The sequence below is a fragment of the Monodon monoceros genome, unplaced genomic scaffold (genome assembly GCF_005190385.1).
Source record: "Monodon monoceros isolate NGI ecotype Baffin Bay Population unplaced genomic scaffold, NGI_Narwhal_1 Super_Scaffold_2, whole genome shotgun sequence".
Classification (NCBI taxonomy): Eukaryota; Metazoa; Chordata; class Mammalia; order Artiodactyla; family Monodontidae; genus Monodon; species Monodon monoceros.
The window spans coordinates 54,500,043-54,518,647 of record NW_021703776.1 but is presented as its reverse complement, the minus strand read 5'-3'; the positions used below and the strand labels follow the sequence as shown (position 1 = coordinate 54,518,647).

The window sequence follows — 18,605 nt, the reverse complement described above, 5'->3', positions numbered from 1 at the left end:
GAAGCATTTTAAAAGGATGTTGCTTCAGACAAATGTGTACTTTAAAGAAATCATACGATTTATAAAATAGCAACAGTGAGAATGCTCTGTCCTACATTTCTGAATATTAATATCAGAAGTAGAAAAATCCTCCTTCTGCCCTGGCTCTTTATGATTTTCTGATTAGGAAAAGGAGAAAGCAGGTGTGGGAGGCTTCAGGGGAAGAGCTGGTTTTTAACTCTGAAGTCTTAAAGAAAACCCCACATTTATTCATTGTTTAGATTTCAGTAAATACATTTTACCCCAGTAAAATGATAATACCTCATTATTTTTACCTTATGTTTATTCAACATTCTGTAAGTAATTTTGCTGAGTGCCTACGATGTACCACATACTGTTCTACATGCTGGGGATGCTGCAGTGAACAGAATGCCAACGTTTCTGCCCTATATTCTAGGGGGCAGAGACACAAAACATGCAACTAAGTGAAGTATATAGTAGGTTGATGGTGCTCTCTGGAATGGAGAAAAATGTAGCAGAGAAGGGGGATAGAACATGCCAGGAACGGGGGCTGTGATTTGAAAAGGTGGCCAGAGAAAGCATCCTGGAGAAGATGGCATCAGAGCAAAGACCTGAAGCTGGGGATGGGAGCGAGCATAGGAGTGTCCTGGGCAAGAAGGCTGTAGGCAGAGGTGGTGTGATTGGGGCTGAGTAAATAGGGCAAGGGCAGGTGAGGTCAGAGTGGGTAAAGGAACAGTAGCAGGTCCCGTAGGACCTTGCAGGCCACTGGAAAGACTAACTCGTCCTCGGAGTGAGGTGGGAAGCCACTGGAAGACTTTGAGAAGGGAAGTGACAGGCTCTGACTTATGTTTTAGAAGGATCCTTCTGGCCGCTGGGCTGAGGAGAGACTGGATGGGTGGGAGCTGGGCGTCCAATTGAGAGGTTACTGTAATCCTGACAAGAGATGACATTTCCATTTGTACAGTAACATAGGTGCATTTTCCTGTGTAATTTTATCACCCGTTTTCTTTTAAAATGGGAAATGTCAACCCAAATAAAGAGAAAACTCACTTGTGTTAAGTATAGGTAGCTTATCTCCTCTTTTCCAATATTCTTAGGATTATATGAACTATAAAATAGGTTTGCTCATTGAATAAAATAAGGTTTAAAAATTAATGAGTAAAAAATACCATAAAACTCAGGTGTCAAGCATTTGGTGGGTGGGTTTTGTACAGATATCGAGCATGCTTGGGCAACTGAAGTCTTCAAAACCCATTCACCTCTCCGCTAAGCTGATGCTTAAGGGAGTTGAAAGACCATGGTGGCTGTTTGACTCTTGCCTCCTGGCACTTTCTAGAACTCCAGGACTCTACTGAGTTAGGACTCAGGCAGGAATTCCCTTTCTCGGTCAGAGAACTTTAAACTCTCTCTGGTGACACCAGGTGGAAGGGACAGCCACCTCTTTCTCTGATAGTCATGACCTTAATTATCTTTCCTCTTCCGCTCTTCTTTGCTAGAGAGGCATTTTCCTTCTCTACGACAACACTGGAAAGATATTTGTTGTTTGTCTGAAAATGAAATTTAACTGGAAGTCTTATATTTTTATTTGCTAAGTCTCGCAAATAAGGGGGAAGAGGGACAGGAGAGCTAGCTGTTCGCTCAGTCTTTAGGCAGCCCTCTAGAGCGTAATCCTGTCCTGCAGTCTTGTTATTTCTATTTGAAAAACCACAGTTTGGCAATGCTCTATCATCATGTTTCCCGTTATAGGTTTCTCAAACACTCTTCGTGATTCAGGTGTAGAAGTTAGTGCCAATAGGAAGCATATGGGGAGAAGTCAGTGAGTAGAGATGGGAAAAAGTAGTCTCAGAGAAAGATGCTAGGGCCAGCAGTTATAAGGGGGAGAGAGGGAGGGGAAGGAGATAGGCATGTGCTGAGTACCTCCTGTGTGCCAGGCACTTCATAGACGTCATCTCATTTACTCTGCACAGCTGTCTCTTTTTAGGTTTGAGGATTTAAGGCTCAGGGAAGGAAGTGACTTGTTCTCAGTCCCGGAGCTCAATTTGGGTGCTGCAGCTGGGATTCATCCCAGGATTTTCTGGCTCCAAAACTCCTGTTATTTCCTCTACATGATTCTTGAAGTGACTGTGAAGCAAAGGAATTGGCTGAGATAAAAATAGTTAAAATTATAGCAGGAGATACAAAGGCAGAGGCATGAATCTGGGTCCCCAGTGAGGGTACCTAGGGGGTGTACAGTGTTCCAGGCGCTGTCCTGAACAAGCACATGTGAATAGCTGGTCTGCCCACCTGGAGGTGCCCACACGAGGGCATGAGATCACTTGGGGAGAGTTTAGACATTCTGTTCTTTCTACAGGTGATTGGGAAAGATGGCCTGGGTAGGGGAAGAGGGGTAGGGGCAACACCAGGAACATGGTAAAGAACAAATTTAAAGTCTAGAAATGGAAGAGGTATCTTATCACAGAGTCACCGCTTCCTTGTTTTGTTGCTAAAAGGTAAAGTTGAGCAACAGAGGAGAGAAGAGGAGGAAGACTTGACCATAGGATGGAGATCATGTAAAGCTAACATTCTTGTTACTTCACGCTGGACTAATAAATTCTAATCTACATGGTCTACCTGTTTTTGGACTCCCACAACATCATCAGATTGATAAGGCTGTGGCTGTTTGACACGTGTGTAGCCTTGGGGGTGGTGATTAGTAATGCTTAAGTACTGTCTTTCTCAAGGGCTTATCTGCCATCATTTTTATTTCAGGTCATTTAGATAAGTTGTCATCTGTATACAAGTTATTTTAGCCCTTGGAATTCAGAGTATTTGTTTTATTGTCAGTGAGACGTGTGCACATCTCAAAAACAAACTTCATCTGTCCTTGAAAAAACAGGTGCGTTCATATACAACAGTTATGTAGCATTGTTGAGCATGAAGGCAATCCATAGGACCACAGGACTTAACTTTGCAGATACCTGGACATGACCCCTTTGAATAAGAGCTCTATGTTTATCTTAAAACATTCTTGATGGAAAACAGGCTAAGACCTTTCCATAATGACTCAGGTTCATGTTTTATTCCTTAGATCCAGTATTATTCTGAGACACACTCTTTAGTTTTTCCACCTTGTCTTCCATTGTCAGCTGCCATATGTCAATGCTTTATAACCGCCATACCCTCCCCATCTCTGCCACTGATTATTGCTCCTAACCTCCTAGTGTTTGAGGAAGTTTATTCATGGAAAATAACTTCTGCAGACATGGTAGGTCGCTTCTGTCCCTGCCAGGTTTAGGTGGAATAGTTGGACTAGAGGATCTTTGAGGGTTTTCTCTGGGCTAAATGTAGAAGTGAGTGGACTCTGAGTGCACGCATCAGTTCCCTCCCCTTGAGTTCAGGGCCTTGGTTTCAGCTGATTTCCAGAGACGGTGCCATTTTGTGCTTTCCTGACTGTTCAGGGGCTAAGGGAGGGTGTTGTGGTACAGGCAGATCCCACTTTCATTCTTTGGTTCATTGTAAGGCAAATTGTGGTAAAGAAAAGATTCCATTTTTCTATGAATACATGATAATTAGAAGTTTGATTCTTCATTAAGAATTCTAACTTATAAATTATATGAAACTAATATGTCATGCAAGCAATGGTATGGCAATGATGAACCTTCATAATTATTTAAAGTATTTTAAAATTACCCCCAGAAAGTCTTACTATATCTAAATATTTACAAATTGTACAAGTTTTACACACAAGAAAAAATGTTAAATGCTCCTATTGGTTATGGCCCACATTTGACCTCTAAAGTTACCACAATAGCTCTCCTGAGTGAAGTTTCAGTGTGCCATCAACTCTTTATTTAGGAGTATTTTGAGGGGAGGGATTTGGGGGCCTGTCTCTTCCTTGAAAAAAAAACCATGCAGCAAAGTTGGAACTGGTCTTTTCTACTTGATATCTTTCCCTGTGGCCAGCAGATGTTTTGTCCTTTTTTTAAATGTATTTATTTTATTTATTTATTTTTGGCTGCGTTGGGTGTTTGTTGCTGCACGTGGGCTTTCTCTAGTTGCGGCGAGCGGGGGCTACTCTTTGTTGCGGTGCACGGGCTTCTCATTGTGGTGGCTTCTCTTGTTGCAGAGCACGGGCTCTAGGTGCACGGGCTCCAGTAGTCGTGGCCGGTGGGCTCAGTAGTTGCGGCTCGCAGGCTCTAGAGTGCAGGCTCGGTAGTTGTGGCGCACGGGCTTAGTTGCTCCGTGGCATGTGGGATCTTCCCAGACCAGGGCTCAAACCCGTGTCCCCTGCATTGGCAGGCGGACTCTTAACCACTGCGCCACCAGGGAAGTCCCCAGCAGATAGTTTGAAATGATTCTGTTTACCTTTGCACTCAATTTCAGTGCTGGCACCATCTTTTTAAAATTTTTTTAAATTTGCGATACGTGGGCCTCTCACTGCTGTGACCTCTCCCGTTGCAGAGCACAGGCTCCGGACGCACAGGCTCAGCGGCCATGCCTCACGGACCCAGCCACCCCGCGGCACGTGGGATCCTCCTGGACCGGGGCATGAACCCGCATCCCCTGCACTGGCAGGCGGACTCCCAACCACTGCGCCACCAGGGAAGCCCAGGCACCATCTTTTAAAAAATTTTTATTTTGTATTGGAGTATAGTGGATTTACAATGTTGTGTTAGTTTCAGGTGTACAACAAAATGATTCACTTATATATATACATATATCTATTCTTTTTCAAGTTCTTTTCCATTTAGATTATTATAGAATATTGAGTAGAGTTCCCTTCGCTATACAGTGGTCCTTGTTGGTTATCTATTTTAAATATAGTGGTATGTATATGTCAATCCCGAACTCCCAGTTTATCCCCGCGCCCTTCCTCTTTGGTAACCATAAGTTTGTTTTCTAAGTCTGTGAGTCTGTTTCTGTTTTGTAAATAAGTTCATTTGTATCATTATTTCTGGCTTCCGTATATAAGCAATATCATATACTTGTCTTTCTCTGTCTGACTTACTTTACTTAGTATGATAATCTCTAGTTGCATCCATGTTGCTGTAAATGGTATTATTTTGTTCTTTTTTATGGCTGAGTAATATTCCATTATGTGTATGTATATGTGTGTGTGTGTGTGTGTATATATACACACACACACACCACATCTTCTTTACCCATTCCTCTGTTGATGGACATTTAGGTTGCTTCCATGTCTTGGCTATCGCCAATAGTGCTGCAATGAACATTGGGGTGCATATATCTTTTCGAATTATGGCTTTCTCTGGATATGTGCCCAGGAATGGATTGCTGGATCATATAGTAGTTCTATTTTTAGTTTTTAAGGAACCTCCATACTGTTCTCCACAGTGGTTTTACCAATTTACCTTCCCACCAATAGTGTAGGAGGGTTCTTTTTTCTCTACACCCCCTCCAGCATTTATTGTTTGTAGTCTTTTTGATGATGGCCATTCAGACTGTTGTGAGGTGGTACCTCTTTGTAGTTTTAATTTGAATTTCTTTAATAATTAGTGACGTTGAGCATCTTTTCATGTGTCTCTTTGCCATCTGTATGTCTTCTTTGGAGAAAGGTCTATTTAGGTCTTCTCCCCATTTTTTTATTGGGTTGTTTGTTTGCTTTTTTGGGTTTGTTTTTTTAATATTGAACTGCATGAACTGTTTGTATATTTTGGAGATTAATCTCTTGTTGGTCGCTTCATTTGCAAATATTTTCTCCCATTCTGAGGGTTGTAGTTTCATTTTGTTTATAGATTCCTTTGCTGTGCAAAAGCTTTTGAGTTTAATTAGGTCCCATTTGTTTATTTTTGTGTTTATTTCCATTACTGTAGGAGACGGATCAAAAAAGATATTGATGTGATTTATGTCAGTGTTCTGCCTATGTTTCCCTCTAAGAGTTTTATAGCATTCAGCCTTAGATTTAGGTCTTTAATCCATTTTGAGTTTATTTTTTTATTTTATTTATTTTTTTCTGCGGTACGCAGGCCTCTCACTGTTGTGGCCTCTCCCGTTGCGGAGCACAGGCTCCGGACACGCAGGCTCAGTGGCCATGGCTCACGGGCCCAGCCACTCCGCAGCATGTGGGATCTTCCTGGACCGGGGCACAAACCCGTGTCCCCGGAATCGGCAGGCAGACTGTCAACCACTGTGCCACCAGGGAAGCCCTTGAGTTTATTTTTGTGTATGGTGTTAAGGAGTGTTCTAATTGCATTCTTTTACATGTAGTTGTCCAGTTTTCTCAACATCACTTATTGCAGAGACTGTCTTTTTCTCCATTGTATGTTCATGCCTCCTTTGTCATAGATTAGTTGACCATAGGTGCATGGGTTTATCTCTGGACTTTCTATCCTGTTCCATTGATCTATATTTCTGTTTTTGTGCCAGTACCATACTGTTTTGATGACTGTATCTTTATAGTATAGTCTGAAGTCAGGGAGCCTGATTCCTCCAGCTCTGTTTTTCTTTCTCAAGATTGCTTTGGCTATTCGGGGTCTTTTGTGTCTCCATACAAATTTTAAAACTTTCTGTTCTAGTTCTGTGAAAAATGCCATTGGTAATTTAATGGGGCTTGCATTGAATCTGTAGATTGCTTTGGGTGGTATAGTCATTTTGACAGTATTGATTCTTCCAGTCCAAGAACATGGTATATCTTTTCATCTGTGTCATCTTCGATTTCTTTCATCAGTGCCTTGTAGTTTTCTGAGTACAGGTCTTTTGCCTCCTTAGGTAAATTTATTCCTAGGTATTTTATTATTTTTGATGTGATGGTCAGTGAGATTGTTTCCTTAATTTATTTTTCTGATCTTTCAGTATTAGTGATAGAAGTACAACAGATTTCTGTGCATTAATTTTGTGTCTTGCAACTTTACTGAATTCATTGACGAGCTCTACTAGTTTTCTGGTAGCATCTTTAGGATTTTCTGTGTATAGCATCATGTCATCTGCAAACAGCGACAGTTTTACTTCTTCCTTTGCAGTTTGGATTCCTTTTATTTCTTTTTATTCTCTGATTCCTGTGGCTAGGACTTCAAAAACTTTGTTGAATAGAAGTGATGAGAGTGGACATCCTTGTCTTGTTCCTGATCTTAGAGAAATGCTTTCAGCTTTTCACCATTGAGAATGATCTTTGCTGTGGGTTTGTCATATATGGCCTTTATTATGTCGAGGTAGGTTCCCTCTATACCCACTTTCTGGAGGTTTTTATTGTAAATGGGTGTTGAATTTTGTCAAAAGCGTTTTCTGTATCCATTGAGATGATCATGTGGTTTTTATTCTTTAATTTGTTAATATGGTGTATCACATTGATTCATTTGCATATACTGAAGAATCCTTGCATCTCTAGGATAAATCCCACTTGATCATGGTGTATGATCCTTTTAATGTATTGTTGGATTTGGCTTGCTAGTATTTTGAGGATTTTTTAGTCTGTGTTCATTCGTGATATTGTTCTGTAATTTTCTTTTTGTGTGGTAGCTTTTGTTTTGGTACCAGGGTGATGCTGGCCTCATAGAATGAGCCTGGGCATGTTCCTTCCTCTACAATTTTTTGGAAGAGTTTCAGAAAGATAGGTGTTAACTCTTCTCTAAATATTTGATAGAATTCACCTGTGAAGCCATCTGGTCCTGGACTTCTGTTTGTTGGAAGTTTTTAAATCACAGTTTCGGTTTCAGTACTTGTAATTTGTCTGTTCATATTTTGTATTTCTTCCTATTTCAGTCTTGGAAGGTTTTGCTTTTCTAAGAATTTTCCATTTCTTATCGGTTGTCCATTTTATTTGCGTATAGTTGCTTGTAGTAGTCTCTTATGATCCTTTGTATTTCTGTGTTGCCTGTTGTGATGATAAAGGAAAACCTTTATCATTTCCTTTTTTTCTTTCTTTTTTTTTTGTTTTGGCTGCTTTGGGTCGTTGTTGCTGCCCACTGGCTTTCTCTAGTTGTGGCAAGCGGGGGCTACTCTTCATTGTGGTGTGTGGGTTTCTCATTGTGGTGGCTTCTCTTGTTGCATAGCATGGGCTCTAGGAACGTGGGCTTCAGTAGTTGCAGCATGCAGGCTCAGTAGTTGTGGCATGCGGGCCCTGGAGCATGCAGGCATCAGTTGTTGGCAGTGTGTGGGCTCAGTAGTTGTGGCTCACGGGCTCTAGGGTGCATGGGCTTCAGTAGTTGTGGCACACGGGCTCAGTAGTTGTGGCTTATGGGCTCTAGAGCACAGGCTTAGTAGTTGTGATGCATGGGCTTAGTTGCTCCACGGCATGTGGGATCTTCCTGGATCAGGGATCGAACCCTTGTTCTCTGCATTGGCAGGTGGATTCTTAACCATGGTGCCACCAGGGAAATCCCTCCTTTTTCATTTCTAATTTTATTGAATTGAGCCCTCTTTTTTTTTTCTTGATGAGTCTGGCTAAAGGTTTATCAATTTTATTTATCTTTTCAAAGAACTGGCTTTTAGTTTCATTGATCTTTTGTATTGTTTTCTTTGTCTGTATTTCATTTATTTATGCTTTGATCTTTCTGATTTCTTTCCTTCTACTAACTTTGGGTTTTGTTTGTTCTTCTTTGTGTAGTTGCTTTAGGTGTAAGTTTAGGTTGTTTATTTTTTATTTTTCTTGTTTCCTGAGGTAAGATTGTATTGCTGTAAACTTCCCTCTTAGGACTACTTTTGCTGCATCCCATCCGTTTTGGATTGATGTGCTTTCATTGTCATTTGTCTCTAGGTATTTTTTGATTTCCTCTTTGATTTCTTCAGTGATACATTGGTTGTTCAGTAACATTGTTTAGCCTCCATGTGTTTGTATTTTTCACAGTTGTTTTCCTGTAATTGATATCTAGTCTCATAGTGTTATGATCAGAAAAGAGCTTGATGTGATTTCAGTTATCTTAAATTTACCGAAGCTTGATTTGTGGCCCAAGATGTGATCTATCCTGGAGAATGTTCCATGTGTACTTGAGAAGAAAGTGTATACTGCTGATTTTGGATGGAATGCTCTATAAATATCAATTAAGTCCATCTGTTATAATGTGTCATTTAAGGCCTGTTTGCTTATTGATCTTCTGTCTGGATGATCTGTCCATTGGTGTAAGTGTTAAAGTCCCTCACTTTAACACCTGTTGATTTCCCCTTTTATGGCTGTTAGCATTTGGCTTATGTATTGAGGTGCTCCTATGTTGGGTTCATATATATTTACAATTGTTATATCTTCTTCTTGGGTTGATCCCTTGATCATTATGTAGTGTCCTTCTTTGTGTCTTGTAATAGTCTTTATTTTAAAGTCTGTTTTGTCTGATATGAGAATTGCTGCTCCAGCTTTCTTTTGGTTTCCATTTGCATGGAATATCTTTTTCCATCCCCTCACTTTCAGTCTGTATGTGTCCCTAGGTCTGAAGTGGATTTCTTGTAGACAGCATATATATGGGTCTTGTTTTTGTATCCATTCAGCCAGTCTGTGTCTTTTGGTTGGAGTATTTCGATATGTATGTTCCTATGACCATTTTCTTAATTGTTTTGGGTTTGTTATTGTAGGTCTTTTCCTTCTCTTGTGTTTCCTGCCTAGAGAAGTTCCTCTAGCATTTGTTGTAAAGCTGGTTTGGTGGTGCTGAATTCTTTTAGCTTTTGCTTGTCTGTAAAGCTTTTGATTTCTCCATCAAATCTGAATGAGAGTTTTGCTGGGTAGAGTCTTCTTGGTTGTAGTTTCTTCCCTTTCATCACTTTAAATATATTGTACCACTCCCTTCTTGCCTGCAGAGTTTGTGCTGAAAAATCAGCTGATAACCTTATGGGGATTCCCTTGTATGTTATTTGTTGCTTTTCCCTTGTTTCTTTTAATATTTTCTCTTTGTCTTTCATTTTTGTCAGTTTGATTACTATGTATCTCTCTCTCTTTTTTTTTTTTTTACTAGCACTAAGTCAGGTTCTTTACTTCCCAGAAGTTATGGCTAAAGGGAGGGGAGGGTGAGAAGAGGAAGACAGAAAGAATCAGAAAGAAGGAGGAGATGGGAAGAGAGGGGACAGTAGACCAGTGTTCTAAGAAGTCTCAGGAGGCAAGTGCTCAAGGTAAACAAGAGTCCTGGAAAATCATCCACAGCTGTGGGAAGCATCTCGGTTTCTCCCTGTATACAAGTCCTTGGGGGGAAAGGCTGCTGTGCTGCTGCTGCATTAAATAGTTATGTACATCGCGGAGAGTCCCAGGCAGGGAGGGGGGGTCATTTCATCAGGGGCCGAGTTTTATAATCATCTCTGCACTGGTGGGGCTTTGTAATTTTTCACCTCTGCCATGTACTTGGCCCACGCATCACCTTTACTTGTTAGTACCTCATTCTCCGTCTTCTTCTTGGCTGCTGTTCCTGTCTTCAGGGCTAGTTTGTTCCCACCTCTGCGCTTGCCCATGAAGCTGAGCGTGGGGCCTGGGCTGCCCTTCCTCTTCAGATCCCCAGGACCCGTGGTGGCAGCGGTGGCCGGCTGGTCGGGTCGCTGTGGGCCTGGGGGCGGCTCCTCGTGCCACTGCCGCTGCTCCTCTTCAGTCTTTCACTTGAACAGCTCCAGGAAGCTGCTGCTGTTGGTGAACGAGTTCGCACCGTCCAACACTGGGCTCAAACCTCTGCCCGACACTTCATCATCCCCACTCTTGGGTGACATCCTGGGCCCTGACTCAGCCCATCGGCTCTCGCTGCCACCGCCGCCTGTGGGGCCTGGTGCCTCCTGGCCCGGAGGCTCCACCCATCTCCCTCGGGCAGCCATTTTGTCGCCAGGTGCCGTGCAAAGGACTCTGGAGAGGCTACTCCGGCCCTGCGCTTGGAGCCCGACTTGCCTCGTCCTGGGCAATGCATCTGATCACTATGTGTCTTGGCATTTTCCTTCCTGGGTTTATATTGCCTGGGATCTTGTGCTTCCTGGACTTGGACTGTTTTCTTTCCCATGTTATGGAAGTTTTCAGCCATTATCTCTTCAAATATTTTCTTAGGCCCTTTCTCTCTCTCTTCTTCTGAGACCCCAATAATGTGAATGTTGGTGCATTTGATGTTGTCCCAGAGGTCTCTTAGATTGTCTTCATTTCTTTTCTTTTAAAAAAAATTATTTATTTATTTGGCTGTGCTGGGTCTTATCTGCTGCATGCGGGATCTTCATTGCTGTGTGCAAGATCTTTTTAGTTGCTGCAAGCGGGATCTACTTCCCTGACCAGGGATCGAACCCAGGCCCTCTGCATTGGGAGTGTAGAGTTCACCACGAGTGAAGTCCCTGTCTTCATTTCTTTTCATTCTTTTTCCTTTATTCTGTTCTGCAGCAGTGATTTCCACCATTCTGTCTTCCAGCTTACTTATCCATTCTTCTGCCTCATTTATTTTGCTATTGATTCCTTCTAGTGTATTTTTCATTTCAGTTATTGTATTATTCATCTCTGTTTGTTTGTTCACTAGATCTTCTAGCTCTTTTTTAAACATTTCTTGTATCTTCTTGGTTGGTACCTCCATTCTTTTTCCAAGATCTTGGATCATCTTTACTATCATTACTCTGAATTCTTTTTCGGGTAGATTGCAGCTGTTCCTCTGGGGTTTTATCTTTTTCCTTCCCCTGGGGCATATTCCTCTGCCATCTCATTTTGTCTAACTTTCTGTGATTGAGGTTTCTGTTCCGCAGTCTGAAGGGTTGTAGTGCTTCTTGCTTCTGCTGTCTGCCCGCTGGTGGATAAGGCTGGTCTAAGAGGCTTGTGCAGGCTTTCTGATGGGAGGGACTGATTCCTGCCCACTCGTGGGTGGAACTGGGTCTTGTCTCTCAGGTGGGCAGGGCTGTTTCAAGGGGTGTGTTTAGTGGGCACACCCCACAGGGCACACATCCTGTGGGCTCAGGAGGACTTTAGGCAGCCTGTCTGCTGATGGGTGGGGCTGTGTTCCTCCCCTGTTGGTTGGTTGGCCTGAGGCATGCCAGTAGGCTGTTGGGTGGGGCTAGGTCTTGGTGAGAAAATGGCCACATCCAGGAGGGCTCACGCCAATGAGTGCTTCCCAGAACTACCACCACCAGTGCCTTTGTGCCTGCAGTGAGCCAGAACTGCCCCCCACCTCTGCAGGAGACCATCCAGTACCAGCAGGTAGATCTAGCCTAGGCTCCTATGAGGTCCCTGCTTTTTCCTCTGGGTCCTGGTGCACACAAGATCTTGTATGCACCCTCCAAGAGTGGAGTTGTTGTTTTCCCCAGTCATGTGGAATTCCTGCGATTAAACCCCTCTGGCCTTCAAAGCTAGATGCTCTGGGGGCTTCTCCTCCCAATGCCAGACCCCCAGGCTGGGGAGCCTGATGTGAGGCTCAGAACTTTCACTCCTTTGGGAGAACCGCTGCAATATAATTGTTTTCCAGTTTGTGGATCGCCCAACCAGGGGGTGTGAGGTTTGATTTTATCGCAATTATGCCTCCCTTACTGTCTTGTTGTGGCTTCTTCTTTTTGATGTAGGATATCTTTTTTGGTAGGTTCCAGTGCTTTTTTGTTGATGGTTGTTCAGCAGTTAGTTGTGATTTTAGTGTTTTCATGAGAGGAGGTGTGCTCACATCCTTCTATGACACCATTATTTTTATTTTTTTAATATCTGTATTGGAGTATAATTGCTTTACAGTGTTGTGTTAGTTTCTGCTTTATAACATAGTGAATCAGCTATATGCATATGCATATCCCCATATCCCCTCCCACTTGCATCTCCCTCCACCCTCCTTATCCCACCCCCCTACGTGGTTGCAAAGCACTGAGCTGATCTCCCTGTGTCGTGCAGCTGCTTCCCATTAGCTATCTATTTTACATTTGGTAGTGTATATATGTCAATGCTACTCTTTCACTTTGCCCCAGCTTACCCTTCCCCCTCCCTGTGTCCTCAAGTCCATCTCTGTCTGTGTCTTTATTCCTGTCTTGACCCTAGGTTCATCAGAACCATTTTTTTAAAAATTCCATATATATGTGTTAGCATATGGTATTTGTTTTTCCCTTTCTGACTGACTTCACTGTATGACAGACTCTAGGTCCATCCACCTCACTACAGATAACTCAGTTTCGTTTCTTTTTATGGCTGAGTAATATGCCATTGTACGTATGTGCCCCATCTTCTTTATCCTTTCATCTGTTGATGGACACTTAGGTGGCTTCCATGTCCTGGCTATTGTAAATAGTGCTGCAATGAACATTGGTACATGACTCTTTTGTTATTTATTTATCTATCTTTATTGGAGTATAATTGCTTTACAGTGGTTTGTTAGTTTCTGCTTTATAACAAAGTGAATCAGTTATACATATATCCCCATATCTCTTCCCTCTTGCATCTCCCTCCCTCCCACCCTCCCTATCCCACGCCTCTAGGTGGTCACAGAGCACCGAGCTGATCTCCCTGTGCTATGCGGCTGCTTCCCACTAGCTATCTATTTTACATTTGGTAGCGTATATATGTCCATGCCACTCTCTCACTTTGTCCCAGCTTACCCTTCCCCCTCCCCATGTCCCCAGGTCCATTCTCTAGTAGGTCTGCGTCTTTATTCCTGTCTTGCCCCTAGGTTCTTCATGACCTTTTTTTTTTTTTTTTTTTAGATTCCATATGTATGTGTTAACCTACGGTATTTGTTTTTCTCTTTCTGACTTACTTCACTCTGTATGACAGACTCTAGGTCCATCCACCTCATTACAAATAACTCCATTTCATTTCTTTTTATGGCTGAGTAATATTCCATTGTATATATGTGCCACATCTTCTTTATCCATTCATCTGTTGATGGACACTTAGGTTGCTTCCATGTCCTGGCTATTGTAAATAGAGCTGCAATGAATATTGTGGTACATGGCTCTTTTTGAATTATGGTTTTCTCAGGGTATGTGCCCAGGAGTGGGATTGCTGGGTCGTATGGTAGTTCTATTTGTAGTTTTTTAAGGAACCCCTATACTGTTCTCCACAGTGGCTGTACCAATTTACATTCCCACCAACAGTGCAAGAGGGTTCCCTTTTCTCCACACCCTCTCCAGCATTTATTGTTTGTAGATTTTTTGATGATGGCCATTCTGACCAGTGACACCATTATTTTTAATAGATTTTGTGCCTAACAATTTAAAGACCTCTGGCCACATGTACTTGGAGAACAAGAGTTTCCTGAATCTTGGTCTTTTGCTTGTTCTCTTATTTCTTTGTTTCTCCCCAGGGGCAGCCTTTAAGTAGTCAGAATAAACCAGGTGAAGGCATCTCGGGGTCTGGGGGTATCAGTGTCAATCAGCACCTTTTCCTGCTCTTCTCTTGGTGTTAGTGTTGGTGGTATTTTTAGGCTGACTAGTAAACTTCAGGCTTATATTTTTTTTAATGAAAAAAATTTGTTGTGGAAACATAGAAGTATATAACAAACACTTATAAACCACCCCCCAACTCCTGGCTTAAAAAAGATCTATTTTTTTTTAAACCAAGACATAGGAACCATCTTTTTCTGCCTTCACCACCCAGGATTTTGTTACTAAAATGGGATTCTTGTTTCCAAGGAGTTTATGTGAGAATTAAATGAGGGCATATAAACAACGCATGGCACATGGCAGGTGGTCAAAAATTATAGCTATTACTGTGAACACTTCCATAATTATTGCTATTCTGACTAGCCCTCAGTAGATCCTGGTTACAGAAGCTGGGAACGGTCAGAGCTGTGGGAAGGTAAGGAGTAACTTAGCATTTGGTGATGGGGCGGGAGAGGCAGTTTCAGAAGAGAAATTAAGTGAAGCCCTTGGGGTTTCTGATGCTGACGTCTTGGAGCCCTTGTTTCGCTCGTCTGTGGAGGGGAGGCAGGCAGCCATGTGGTCTGCATTGTGAACCCCGCCATGGAAGGACTCACTACCTTCAGTGAGTCAGAGAGGCTCTGGTTCTTGCATGTGGCAGCAGCCTGGCTTCTCCCCAAATGAGAGTGGACCCAGACACGTGCTGTGCCTCAGCAAAGTCTGGAAAGCACGTAGGCTGTTCTCTCGGAATGTTTCGTTTGTCACAGGAGATGCTTGTTCAGTTCTTGAATCGAGATGTAAGAAGCTCTTGAGCCATATCAGTAACATGTTAATGGGCCCTGTCTCCCGTCATATTCTTTTGGGGAAGAGCAACAGTGAAGCTCTCAAGGCCCCACCAAATCCACTCTTTTTAAAAGATGTCTTTCCTGAGACCCCCAGGCCATACCCATCTCTGTGATGTCTGAAAGTCAGTCAGTTTATTGCTGCTTTTAAAATTTTTCCCCTAGATTATTCTGTATCCTGGTTTGAGTTTTAGTTCTTAGGATTGTGGGAGCTTCTGAAAGGCTGCTTGACCTTCTGTTGTTTTTATCTGAGCTGAACCCCTCCTGTGGGAGAGAGGGCCTTCCGAGCATTCTTTCCAATATTCGATCCCAGGAGTAGTTCTTGTCTTTTTACAGAAATCATCCTGTCCTCCGAGCTTTATTGTGAAAGGCTACTTCAGATCTTTTTGGAACTAGGTAGGATTTAAGTCATAAGGAGAGACATTCACGTACTTTCTTCTAAGGTTCATAGACATTATTTCATCAAATCCAAGATTTCATGCATCGTAAGAAGCACCACTATTTTATGTACCACTAAGAAAGAACACTGCCAACTAAACCATGTCATTTGAAAAACATCCTGATTTCAGAGATGTGAACAAAATGCGTGTTTTAAAATTGACAAGATGTGATGTATTGATACAAAACTGTGTTGGCTGGAATGAGTCAGGAGTTAGAGTTCAGGCGAGCAGACGTTTATTCCACCAGGGCTTTCACATCATGTCTGACGCCCATCACTGAACTTCTCGTCTCTCTATACCCATTTTGCTGCCCGACTCCCTCTGAGGTGCCGGTTGCTGCAGCATTAAGTCCAGTTATCTCAGCCAGAAATCTGAGCATCAGACGGGGCTCATTCCCTCCTTTCCCTCCCATACCTAGTCTCCCGCTAGTTGATTCTGCCTCTTGAATATCTGTCCTGCCTGTTCCCAGTGCCCCAGCCTCACAACCAGTGCCCTGGTGCAGGTTTCCACCGTCTCTCACCTGGATGTGCCAGGAGTCTCCCGGCTGGTCCCTCTGTACTCACTTGATTCTCTGCACGGCAGCCCATCGGGTTGTGTCCCTGCCTGGCGTGTGCCCTTCTGTGCTCTTCACTGTCCTGGGATGACATCCACGCCCTCCTCCCCTCACACACCCCAGTCCAGTCGCCTGAACATATTTCAGTCCTGGGCGTCGACGCCCCAGGCTGTCTCTCACCTCCTAGCCCTGCCTGAAGGCTCCGTCACTCCCATCCGCACAGGCACACAGAGTCCACACGCAGACTCCGTCCCTCTGCTTCACCTGGCCGGCAACTCAGATGTGCTCTCATTTCCTTCAGCAGCCATGTCACCCCACGGTTTCCCTACGGGGGCACCAACCCCGTTGGGGGGTAACGCTTGTCATAACTGCCTGATTCCGTGTCTGCGTCCCTCCTGGAACATCCTCTTTTGCTCACCTTTGCACCCACATGGTGCCTGCAGCACCGTTGGGTTGGAAGAATACTTGGTTCATCTTCATTTTGCATCTGAGATGCAGAGGATAATTAATTTGCCTGGACTCGAGGTGGAAGCCCAGGTCCACAAAACACGAGATTTTTCCATCCAGCTGGGGATGCACAGAGCTTGAAAGGCAAAACCTGGCCCACAGGCTCCCGTGTGAGCTCAACTCCCTGCATCAGCCTCATTCAGTTTTTTCATCTCTCAGACCTGCTGCATCTGCAGGTGGCAGGGAATTAGTTACTCCATCTGAAAGGCTGAAAGGCTGTAAGGCTGTAATGGCTTAGTCCTTTTTCTCCTTTCTCTCCCTGGTTGTGAGTGAGTGAGTGAGATAAGGTATTGAATAGACGGCACTGTGCACGGAGGTGAGGGTGACCCCGTCACTTTGCTAATAATGTGTGGTTAGCATTGTGCCCTGATTTTGATTTTTTTTCAGGCGGTTTACAGTCCTGAAGCCACAGCCCTGTGACACAGAGCAGGGTTTTCCTCACCATGTGGAAGTGGAGCCCCAGGGCAGAGCAGCTCAAGTTTCTAGAGACTTCCTGGCTCTGGCTCCGGCTCCAGGTCGATCATCTCTGGTGGGTGTGTGGGAAGTTCCTTTTATGGTTGAAATGGAGACTTTGTTGGCGGGAAGGAGCCAGCCGGTGGTGGCTGCTTGGGTTTCCAAGAGGATCCGCTGCTAGTCTCTGGGGAGCTTTCCCAGGAGGGTTGAGCAGAGAGGCTGCTTGTTCGTTCTCGAGTACACGTGAAACACCTTCTGTGTACAGGGCCCAGAGGAAGTCAAGGAGGGAGACGGAAGATGGAAAGACATAGGGCTTCGGGGTTGGATAGGCTCAGCTGCATTCTCCTTCTGGCCCTGGTCAGCTGTGTGCCTTTGGGTCACTGGCTTACGAGCTCTGTCTGCTTCTGTCCCTCTGTAAAATAAAGGTGACAATAACTTCATGGACCAGTTAGAGTGTCTTTAGTTGCAAAGAAAATCTGTTATTACCTCACGTAAGGAAACCTCCCCAGGTAGGGTGAGTCACCTTCACCTGAGGCTCGCGGTGGCTGGTTAATTCAGTGGCCCCGTGGAACCCCTTTGTGGTAGTCTCCATGCATTTCTTGTCCCAGCTGCCCAGTTCTCCTTTTGGTGCCCAAATGACTGCATTCCAGAGGAAACCCAGAGGCAGAAAAGTAGTCTCTTCCTTGTGCCTCTTTTTAAGAGAGAGAAAGAGACTTCCAGGAACCCCCAACAGACTTTTCCTCAAGTCTCAATGGCCAGAATTACCACGGGTGGCCCATCCTACCCAATCCCTGATAAGAACAGCAGTTACCAGGAAGGGCCGAGACTCATCTGTGGGTCTGAGCTACCCCTTCCACGCCCTTGTACCAGGCTCCCAAACCTGAACAGAATCGGGGGTGGCAGCTAGTGGTTCATCACGCTCAGGGGGTGTCAGAGCCCTCCAGGCCCCTGGTTCTCAGTGCGGTGCCTGCAGGAACAAAACGGACATGTGGAAGTGCTCGCCCTTCCCCAGCCCGCTCTGGGAGCATACAGACTCTAACGGGGCAAGGACTGTCCCCCGGGGGGATAAGCAGGCAGTGGAAGAGGCAGAGGCACGTGCTTCAGGGTTTGAGAAGGTGGTTACCGAGATTACACTCTAGTCACGGCCTTGGTGGGGTGTTTTGCCAGGTCTCTAGACTGGAGGAGGCTGGCTAGCAAAAGAGAAGCAGACTTCGCTGCTTAACGAAGTGTCAGAAGAGCAAAGCCAAGTTTACAAGCAACGTGCATGGACCTAATCTCCACAGCCTTTCTAATTTTTCCACTGTACAGCTGGTCTGCGAACACACTTCTCCTTTAGTGTTAGCCAATAAATCAAAACCCTTTAGGAGAAATACCGAAATTGCTAAAGCCTTAATCGTCAGTACATAGCTACATTTCTGTGGGTTAGTAATTCTTGCTTAATACTTTTGCAATATCAGGCCGGCCACCATCTTTGGGCTCTTTATAATGTCCCAATCTCTGTTCCTGGAGAGATGGTGGAACAAACCCCCTGCAGTCTTGCATGGTTTCTTCAGAGTGCCTTTGTACCCTAGCCTCTTGCCATCAGTTTTTAGAGCAGTGTAGTAGAAAGATCACTGGTCT

At 44.0% G+C, this 18,605-nt stretch overlaps 1 protein-coding gene and 1 pseudogene across 1 annotated transcript in view; one reads left to right on the top strand and one right to left on the bottom strand.

The window, feature by feature from the left end:
- Positions 1–18,605, top strand: part of GSDME (gasdermin E) — a 77,555-nt gene that overhangs the window by 26,039 nt on the left and 32,911 nt on the right. The window lies entirely within an intron of this gene.
- On the bottom strand, positions 10,179–10,816 carry LOC114901794 (annotated as a pseudogene).